Genomic DNA, 6,916 nt, shown 5'->3' with positions numbered 1-6,916 from the left:
ACCCATTAGGCACTAGTGATATAAGTTGATGAATGAATTAATAGGTTAATGAAAAATGTGATTTTTCAGCCTTTGGAAGCTTTCACTTCTTTAATTTTAAATTTCCCAGAAAGGTAACCGAAGGTAGAGAATGACCCAATAATGCAAAACAACCCAAGGCAATAGGCAGGTGTTTCCCAGGGAAAAAGGGAGAGATGACATTTTGAGAAACTTTTCTGGGGGTTGACAGCAGCTGGCCATGGGAGCTACTCCACTCAGCCTCCCGGTGGTATATCCTATAGCATTCACCAATTGGAGGTTTCTTCCCAGAGGCGTTTGCCCCACAGAAACCTCACTACAAAAAGCCATGGCCAATAACCTGATATCCTGGAAAACTGTCCAACGTCCTGAGCAGAGCTATCCAATTTTAAAGAGTCAGCCAGAGTTATTGCCAAGAATTCCTTTGCAAAAGTTAGAGGACATATCATTCTCCTATTTTGCCCTCCTTGGTGAGATATTTAAATAAACACATAGTTTCATTCCTGGGTATTCTTTGAAACTTCAGTTACAGATCACTCAAAGGAACAGTGTGACCTCAGCGAAAGCTCAGTCTTGGAACTCTGTGAGGAGGGTAATCACAAGATTAATGTTTTCCCTATTTAAAACTAATTTAAAACTAAAAATAGCTGCAACAGCCTTTACTTATCTTAGAGGGGGAGGCAGGCTGGCAAGGGGGCAAGGATTATCCTGCTAGAAAACACCCACAATCAGTTCTCCAGTGTTTCAGCATTGAATGTGTCACTCGGGGACTACAAAGTAGCATTTGCCACATGTGCAATGTTTCTTGTTTTAGCAATAAAATGTGTGCTTAATTTATTTCTTTTTGGAATACAAACAGAAATTATTTTTAAATATTCATATTTGGATATCTAATATTTTGGCAAGATTTTAAGCACTCAAAAAAATTATTGACTTATTTGCTCAATCGTCCCATTTATTATTTCCATGTTATGAGGGACCATGAAGAAATTCAATTGACTTTACCAAGGTCATCAGAAAAACCTGATTAGAAACCTGAGCGTGAACCCTTTCCGCTTCCAAAGATTTTGCGAGTTGGCTCTTGTAAAGGAAAAAAATTTTATGATGAAAGAGTACCTCTGGGGAATGAAAAAAGAGAAAGCTTGTGTCTCAATGCCTAGAGGTCTATGCTAGTTCCAAAGTTAAAGCTTTTATCGTATTAGGTGCAGAGCTCAAAGTAAACTTCACTTTAAATGGACGTTTTCCTCATTATATCCTGAACTTGGAAAAACAAATGGAATAATCACAAAAGCACAGTTTTATCAAATTTGCCCTCAATGGCCTAGTTTTTAATGGTGGAGTTTTCTGTTTGAGGCACATATCTAAATGACCCATATCTAAATTAGCATCTCAATGAGATATGCAGGTAAAAAACCCCTCCTGCGTTGTCATAGTCATTAAGTCAGCATTTGTTAGAAGCCTGCCAGTCAAGTACTATTCTCAACTTCTCATTTAGTCCTTGCAAACAACAAGCAAACCAAAAAACAGGGTGCTGGTGAAGATGCTAGGAATCTCATACCCATTGTACAGATGAGAAAATGAGCTGTAAGAAAGATAACCCGCTCTCCCAAGGTCACAAAATTAGTGAGGGTTGGAGGCTGAATGTAAACACGCTGAGTATCCAAAACAAAACAAGACTCAATATTATAGGACAACCTCCAAGCCATGGAAAAGGCTGCTTTCTAGCCCATAAAACCTGGTTTCCAGGTGGTTTCTTAAAAATAACAATAATAACAACAAAACCCTCAGCAGAATGTTGGTTCAACGAGTATTTCTAGAAAACCCGATTTCTATTTCTGGAGTTTCCCTTATTTTTGGAGTTTTCACTGTTGGTCTGACTCCTAGTGCTATTTTGTAGAGAGGGAAGCATTCAAGGCAAACAGGATTCACATGTTCACTTTGCCTCCCACTGGCCGTGTGACCTGGGACATTGAATCTGAGTTCTTCAAGGGCCTTGAATACTGGCATTCCATAAATGATTCCCAAATTTCTAGCTATAGATGTTTTCTTAAGATGTAAAAGGGTATTTGGAGATTTAGCCGTCCAAACATCTCAATTTACAAGTAAAGAAAGGGAGGCTCAGAGGAATTAAGTGACTTCAGAAAGCTTCCCAGGAGCTCCTCATGGAACCAGTCATGAACCCAAGCTGCCAGAGAACCAGGCGGGAGCGCTTTCCCTAGTCCGTGTCTTCTCAGCTGGATTAACGTATGATTGATGACCTGGGCCCTGGGAGAAGTTCTCCTCGGGCAGATAGTACATGATGATTTTCATGTAAAACCAGAGTGACAGTGCGGGGCAGAGACGAGACGGGGGTGTCGCCAAAAGTCTTTTCACTGCCTCTGAGTTTTCAGCTCTAGGGAATGTGGATCGAGTCCCTTATTGACATTTGTATGACTCCTACTTGCCAATTTGGATCCCTAACGTCTCAGCTGAGCTCTGAAAGTTACACAAATATCACTTTGGTGGTTCGCCTGTCTTCTTAAGCTCTGCTGCAGACTTAAATGAGTCCTCATGCTTCATGCTTACCCCTCGCTGAGCGTCTCCAGTGAGCTTCTGTGGAGAACAGTTGCTTACAATTACCGCCACCAGCTGACGCCTTAAACGCACTGAGGTCTCTATGGCGTTGCCCCGGGGTTCTCTCCTCAGCTCTGATATGCTCGAAGTTTTATCATTCACGGGGATAAATATACAGAGGGACGACTCAAAGATGGTGAGCCCAGTGAACAGGATCATGAGAGAATCAAGTTATAAAAAGCCTAGAATGGTAGCCCAAATGGAATACAATGAAATCAAAAAAGGGAAATTTCAAATTCCTGGATTCAGTTGCAAAAATTTAAAACCTGCTCAAGAAAAGGATGGGAACTTATGTTTTACAAAACATTGGCATACATAAATTTTCACGTTGGCATAGATAAGAAGGCCCCAGAGTCTAGGTTGACTGTGAATCAACAGGAGGCAACAGCAACATGGCTGCCAAAAAGATCATTTCATCTCAGGCTGCCTTAACAACATGCAGCTTTCAGAACAAAATAAAGACAATTTGTATTCACTCATTTTAGTCAAACTGCATATGGATTGGTATTTCCCTTTCTGTGCAGCAGAGACAGAGTTAAACTGAAGAGCATCCAGAATGTTTGATAAGAGCAAGAGATGATTCAAAACACATGACCATATGAGAGATGGTTAAAGGAACTGGAATTTCTTCTTCTTCTTTTTAATCCTGGGGGAATACTGATATGTCAAGAGCTATGAAGGAGCTGAGATTTTACCCGACTCGCAAGCTGACAATTTAGCTGGATACAGTTTCACAGATGCTGGCGGAAGACGTGAGACTCAGAGACAGAGGACCGTTCATCACAGCAGTCACATCCCCTACAACACCAGCACTTCTTTGTGCCAGCTCCCACAGGGCAACGCAAAACAGCACCAGATGATGCCTGCACACCGTGGGTTGCGTTGCAGGAGAGGAAGCCCGTCCATGGGAAATCCCACCCTTTCATGATAGTCTGCAAGCAAACCCATCCCACCGTCTTTCTACGGGATGACAGATACTATCTCTCAACAACACATCTTTGAAATAGAACAAAAAGCTGTCAGTGCCTCTTCCAGAAGGACAAGCAGAAAGAGGAGAGATCCATCCATCGTTTTCAACAGTAACTACATTTTGTCACTTCAGAGGAAAAAAAACATGTCCAGTTGGTGAAATTTTACCAAAAGCCACGTTTATGGTAGGGAAATATTTTTATTAAAAAAAAAATCAGAACAAGAAACAAGAAACAGAACAAGTTCCAAGTGCAGTGGAGTCCCTAAGAAGTTGGATGTGGTCGGGCAGAAACCAGGCAGCCATTTGTCGGGCCTGCTCAGGACGATTAATATTCCTGTACCAGAGGAGTGCGGCATTCAATGTTACATTAAGCTGCTTCTAACACTCCACATATCAGAAAACAGAGGGAAAGAAAGAAGTGAAGTAACCAGGAAAAAATGCATGACAAAAAAGGATAAAGAGTACTTTCAAACTTGAAATACTTCATTGTATATCTTCTGAAGTTCTATCTGGGCCCAAAGAGGATCCAGATATTTCTTTGATAAGCCAGAGATAGGGCCATAGCCAAAGCCTTTATGAACATAGACTGTAATCTCCCTCATCTGCCTCTTCAGCTAAGAAAAACAGCTCAAAAGTCTATTTGGAAATAAAAACACTTTGAAGCTTTACCCTGGATTGATTATCCTGTGTTTTGAGAAGCAGAATCTTTGCTAAGGAATCCTTTATAATCTACCTAGAAATACTTCTGGTTGCCCAGACATTTAAACTGAAGTTTGGGAGTACCTCAAAGGAAAATATAGTATCCATAGGGTTTTTGTTTGTTTTTTAAGAAATAAAATGTTTCTCCCCCCTCCAAAAGAGAGAGAGAGGGAGAGAGAGAGGGGGAGATTATTTAAGAATAACCGTCATTGGGATGCCGGGGTGTCTCAGTCAGTTAAACATCTGCCTTTGGCTCAGGTCATGATCCTGGGATCGAGTCCCCTGTATCCGGCTCTTGCTTAATGGGGAGCCTGCTTCTCCCTCTGCCTGCTGCTCCCCCTGCTTGTGCTCTCTGTCTCTCTCTCTCTGATAAATAAATAAATAAATAAATAATAAAATCTTAAAAAAAAAAAAAAAGGAATAACCATCATGATAGTTCTGTTGAATTTCTCTTCACACCACTTATGTAAGGTGAGTCAGCTATAACCAGGAGGTGGAAATGACAGAATATGCCCTTTGGCCTCTTTGTCTCTTTATTTCTTTGTAAGTAAAGTGAGGGGGTTGAAATAGACAGCAGCAATGTTTCTTTGTAGCTTTCCAGGCTCCAAAGAATCCAGGGAGAGCCACTTACTCAAAAGCTGGCATAAATTTGGAGCTCTTAGGCTTGGTAATAGGGCTTAGAGAAAAAGTGAGGGTGGAAATCACCTTTGAAAGATGGTTTAAAGGGAATCTCTCCTACCCTAAAGCACAGTAACATCAATCAGGATATTGGGAAAGGCGACAGGATGGAGGGATAGCATAGTCTCTCGTGGTGCTTTGTGACAAGACATGAGTGTAGTTTATGGCAGGAAACTGAAAACAAAATTTCCATTCGGCGTTAAATCCAGCGTAACACTCTTCTCAAAAATGACCTTGGAAAGGGCCCCCGACTGGCTGAAATGTTGGACCTCGGCTCATCGGGTCAAACCACACCGTAGGATGGGGAGGGCTTGCTTCTGAAGAGGTAGATATCTCTCTGGAAATAATTCATTGATTCTTCTAAGAAACAAGAGATACCAAGTTTAGAGAGTCTTTTTCTTTTTCACACAACGAGCAAATAACCTCCGGCATGGGTTATTTTGATCCCAGATTGCATACACACGTTTAGAGATTTGGGCATTTCGGAGATCCCGGTCCTACTCTACAACTTTGCAACTAATCAACAACTGAGACTCCCTCCTGTGCATAACTTGTCTCAGAAGACCCACAGCTCAAATCTCATAAATCAGAGCTCAGAATTTATTCAAGGCTCTGGGGTTAAAGTATTTTTTGAAAATAATTGTGTTTCGATACGTTTTACTTGTCTGTTTTGAAAGTTGACATCGTCTTCACTACAGGATTTTTAAAAAATGCTTTACGGTGGACAAGTAAAATTTCTCCTCTCCCCAAATTTATCAATATATTTACAATAGGAAAGCTTCAGGGTTTCAATAAAACACTATGCAACGAAGCCAATAAAAAAGGAACTTGAATGCATATTTTTCCTACATACATAAGCATCTGTTCCAACTTCTGCCTCCTAAAACTGTTGCTTATTTTGTTTCAGCTTTAACCCTTAAAAATAGTAAAAGAATGATCTGGCTTGGAATGTTCATTACTTCAACAGCAGGAGTCACGTTAATCTGCTTCACACCCCATGTCAGACTTACTTTGCTCCATGCTTAAGATATTTAAAAAAGGTCTCTTGGAAGGAGCAATGTTGATCTAGAACTTGGGGTCCCTTGGGGGCACAGACCGGGCCGATCTTTGGCAGAGCATGAATTAGCCACATTTTTTCTGAATCAAACGGCAGCTCTACTCCAGAGTGACCTTGGGAAAGTAATTTTTTCATCCCAGGATGCAGATATACACGATAGAGGGCAGCTGCACTTGTTATAAATATCTTGTAAGGTAGGCAAAATGTGGTGCTGTAACTCCTGCAGCCAGAAAGCTGGGAAAGAGAGGGCTTGTGTGACCTTTAGAGAATATGCTGTTCACCACAAAGAGCCGTGAGTAATTTAAACAGAGAGTTAGCACTTCTCACAGGAGGGATTGATTTACTCTGAATAGCCCAAAGCTTGTTATGGTACTCTTGCTCTGGACAAGGGAGGGGTGGAGCATGGAAGACCCAGTGAGCGCAGGTTGAACCTGAGAGGAGGGCAGTAACCTGAGAAGGAAAAACAAAAATGGGAGTGAGGAATGAAGGGAGGAAAGAAAGAAGAGCAGGCTTCCAGAGGCCCCCTTGCACTTACTGGCAATCCTGGGCTCCGAGCCTCAGAGGGCAGGTGACTATTTCAGTCTGTTCCCATTATAGAAGCAAATCTCCACGTTGCCCCGAGGAAGGCTGCACAAACTGGAACTGACAGCCACTCTTCATGTCACTTTCTTTCTCACCAACCTTCACTGACTCCCACACTTCATTTTGCTTTTAAGGACACTGTGGTGTTCACCTTTATCCCTTCTATACAAAGCTCCGGCTACGCCCCAAGCATCTTCCCCAGGCAGGCTGCTCTCCAGGCTGCAGGGTCCACGCCAGCACCCTTTTTCCTTACTCTATTGTTTTCCCTCCTCTCCTCCTTTGCATACACCCCCAACAAA

Source organism: Ailuropoda melanoleuca, chromosome 3 (assembly GCF_002007445.2).
Source record: "Ailuropoda melanoleuca isolate Jingjing chromosome 3, ASM200744v2, whole genome shotgun sequence".
Classification (NCBI taxonomy): Eukaryota; Metazoa; Chordata; class Mammalia; order Carnivora; family Ursidae; genus Ailuropoda; species Ailuropoda melanoleuca.
This window is presented reverse-complemented; position numbering follows the sequence as displayed.